Below are 4,184 nucleotides of genomic sequence, written 5' to 3'. Positions count from 1 at the left end.
CGAGATCTCGCGATACCTTCTCTACAGTCGCTCCCGTGGAAGAGTTTAATTTATCGCGCGTGCGCAGTGCCTCTAACTCCGGGCGTTTAAATTCGCGGGCTGAGCACTTCAAGCAGTGGGCGGGGCCTTAATACTGACAAATCAGTAGTACAATAGAAACAACGGAAAATTGGAGGGACCAAAACAGTAGTGTCCTGGGCTTTCCTCCTGCCTTCTTCTGCAGTGATTGCAGTTATTTTCTTGGTTATTGAATTTGACTAAGGCAATATTTACTAAGGCTTAAATATCATTACTCATAATATTTGTAAAATTTTTTTCTCATTTGGTGCAGGCATGACCAACAGATTTTGCCCCTGGGCCAGATTAGTTAGAAAACCTTTTTCACGGGACAGATGAAATATTAAAATTAAAAAATGTTAAATACAAAAACGATTCATTTAAGTAAACAAAATTTTATTATGTAATTTGTTTACATAATTGTAATGTGAGTGAAAAAATTTTAATATACAATATTATTTTAATAAAAATATATTTTAATAAAAATATAATTACATACCATATAAATATCCAAACTATATCATAATCAATCGAAACAATATTTAATTAATAGAATGAGCTTGAAGGGGTTATATCGCAAATAAAACAATTATTTCATTTTACAAAGAGCCTGGACATGTTTTCAGTTATCAACTGCAGCTATTGTCTATGCTGCAATGCCACTTAATTCAGCACACTTGACCACAAAAATAACGAATTTTTTTACCTTGGTTGCACACTGGCAAACTTCGCCTAAAAGAATGTGGGTTTCACATCGCCGTTTAATGTCAAACAGTTCATATCGAGTACAGACAAGTACAAAAGTTGTAAATCTTTATAATGGAATTTTTTTTTTTTCTGAAGCTGGAAATGGGGAGGCAGTCAGACAGATTCCCGCATGCGCCCGACCAGGATCCATCCGGCATGCCCACCAGGGGGCGATGCTTTGCCCCTCTGGGGCATCGCTCTGTCGCATCCAGAGCCACTCCAGCGCCTGAGGCAGAGGCCACAGAGCCATCCCCAGAGCCCCGCCATCTTTGCTCCAATGGAGCCTCACTGCAGGAGGGGAAGAGACAGAGAGGAAGGAGAGGGGGAGGAGTAGAGAAGCAAACAGGCGCCTCTCCTGTGTGCCCTGGCCGGGAATCGAACCCAGGACTCCTGCACGCCAGGCCGATGCTCTACCACTGAGCCAACTGGCCAGGGATGGAATTTTTTTTTAAATAAAGAATTATCGCGAATCCATTGGACCAATTATTGGAAGTTAACCCTAGATTAGTCACACCCGGAATTCTTTTTCGCATATCACTATCTTATTAAATATCTTGATTTCCAATGATCAAAGACGCTTCCGCTTCTGAGTAGCTGAGATTTTAAAGCAGCGAAGAATATTAAAAATGTAATCGTGGGCCGCATAAACTCATTACGTGGGCCGGATTTGGCCTGTGGGCTGTATGTTGGCCATGCCTGGGTTAGAGTGTCATCCTGATACAACAAAGTTACAGTAACCCCGATAGGATACATATAGGAAGCAAGCTATGAATTTATAAATGAGAGGGAACACAAATCCATGTTTTATGTCTCTCAGCAACCCTACCTTGCCTTAATATCAATCATTTAAAACAATGAGGAATTTTTTTTTTTTTTTACAGGGACAGAGAGAGAGTCAGAGAGAGGGATAGATAGGGACAGACAGGAATGGTGAGAGATGAGAAGCATCAATCATCAGTTTTTTGTTGCAACACCTTAGTTGTTCATTGATGCTTTCTCATATGTGCCTTGACCATGGGCCTTCAGCAGACTGAGTAACCCCTTGCTCGAGCCAGCGACCTTGGGTCCAACTAGTGAGCTTTTTGCTCAAGCCAGATGAGCAGGCGCTCAAGCTGATGACCTCGGGGTCTTGAACCTGCGTCCTCCACATCCCAGTCCAACGCTTTATCCACTGCACCACCGCCTGGTCAGGCAAGGAATGTTTTGATGATGCCCCAAAGATTGAATGTTGGATAATAACGTTAACATATGCATTTCTTTTAAAATTGTTCTTAGATACCCCTGGTCAAGTTGCTTAGTGAGTTAGAGCATCCTTCCAATATGCCAAGGTTGTGGGTTTAAACCTGAGTCAGGGCTCTTACAAGAATCAACCAACAAATGTATGCATAAATGGACATCAAATGGATTTTTGTCTCTTTTTTCTATTCTCTAAACATAATAAATAAAATTTTGTTTATATTCAAATATAATTTAAATGAAGCCTTTACTTGAATGAGGCTTAATTTTTTTAGTGATGTATTGCAGTAGTTCTCAAACTTTTTGAAGTTGGGGCGCATTTTAAATTCTACAAATAATTGTAGGTGCACTATATTCAAAATTCTGAGAAATACATTATAATAATTAAGTCAAATATTAAAAATTATATATATAAAGTCCAAGCATGCTTTTTTGGTAATTAAACAGAATAAATATGACAAAATTAAATTTATTCTGACATTATAAAACATTTTTTTTTTGTATCTCTCCGAAGCTGGAAACGGGGAGAGACAGTCAGACAGACTCCCGCATGTGCCCAACCGGGATCCACCCGGCACACCCACCAGGAGGCGACGCTCTGCCCCTCCAGGGCATCGCTCTGTTGTGACCAGAGCCACCCTAGCGCCTGGGGCAGAGGCCAAGGAGCCATCTCCAGCGCCCAGGCCATCTTTGCTCCAATGGAGCCTCGCTGCGGGAGGGGAAGAGAGAGACAGAGAGGAAGGAGAGGGGGAGGGGTGGAGAAGCAGATGGGCGCTTCTCCTGTGTGCCCTGGCCGGGAATCGAACCCGGGACTTCCGCACGCCAGGCTGACGCTCTACCACTGAGCCAACCGGCCAGGGCCTGTAAAATATTTTTATGTTGCATTTTTTGAGTTATGCTTTTTAGAATTTATAAAAAAAAAGGAGTTAAAAAATAAAAAAAGACAAACAAGTTATATTTATATATATATTTATACATTCTTAGTAAGATTTGGTAAATTCAGCAAGTACTGGCACGAATGTGTTAAGTACTTTCATTCTTGTGTTTATGGTAAACATAAGTATTATAATGATGTGTTAATAATAAATATATTAATCATGTGTTAACAAAAAGAGCGGTATTTCTGTAATGAAATGGTATAATAGAGTAACTATATTTATTTTTATATCTGGGCACATGCCACAAATCAGCACAGCTAGTAATTTCAGGTCTCAAGTGGGAATGGTGCAGAATTAAGAAAATACATGAAGCCCTGGCCGGTTGGCTCAGCGGTAGAGCGTCGGCCTAGCGTGCGGAGGACCCGGGTTCGATTCCCGGCCAGGGCACACAGGAGAAGCGCCCATTTGCTTCTCCACCCCTCCGCCGCACTTTCCTCTCTGTCTCTCTCTTCCCCTCCCGCAGCCAAGGCTCCATTGGAGCAAAGATGGCCCGGGCGCTGGGGATGGCTCCTTGGCCTCTGCCTCAGGCGCTAGAGTGGCTCTGGTCGCAATATGGCGACGCCCAGGATGGGCAGAGCATCGCCCCCTGGTGGGCAGAGCGTCGCCCCATGGTGGGCGTGCCGGGTGGATCCCGGTCGGGCGCATGCGGGAGTCTGTCTGACTGTCTCTCCCCGTTTCCAGCTTCAGAAAAATGAAAAAAAAAAAAAAAAAAAAAAAAAAAAAAAAAAAAAAAAAAAAAAAAAGAAAATACATGAAATTAAGAAAATACACTTAAATAAATAATGGGGTCAGGAGGGCCCTGTAATTGCTGTTGGGAAGAACAAAGCACACCCAAACACTGCACCTTGCTTTATTTATAGGGCAAAGTGAAGCCATTAGCAAATCAAAGTTCTCTGATCACGTTTCCAAGGCAACCCAAGAATTTTACCAAGTGCAGAAAAGCCCCACCAAACATAACATCTTAACTTTACACCAAACAAAGGATAGAAAAACTTGCCTCCAGACTTTCCAGGGAACGTGGGGGGTAGGATGAGTGTAAACAATCCAGCACCACAGCTTAACAGCCTTTTACAACCTAATCAGGCAAGTGAGATGGGGGGTTGGGCAGACTGTCAGCTTACAGCCAATTTCCCACACCTCTGTCTCCCAAAAATGTAAACTTCAAAATCCCTGTTGGATTTTTGCTCCCCAACAGGCACATATTTC

Source organism: Saccopteryx leptura, chromosome 3 (genome assembly GCF_036850995.1).
Source record: "Saccopteryx leptura isolate mSacLep1 chromosome 3, mSacLep1_pri_phased_curated, whole genome shotgun sequence".
NCBI classification, from domain to species: Eukaryota; Metazoa; Chordata; class Mammalia; order Chiroptera; family Emballonuridae; genus Saccopteryx; species Saccopteryx leptura.
Note: the sequence above shows the minus strand (reverse complement) of the source record.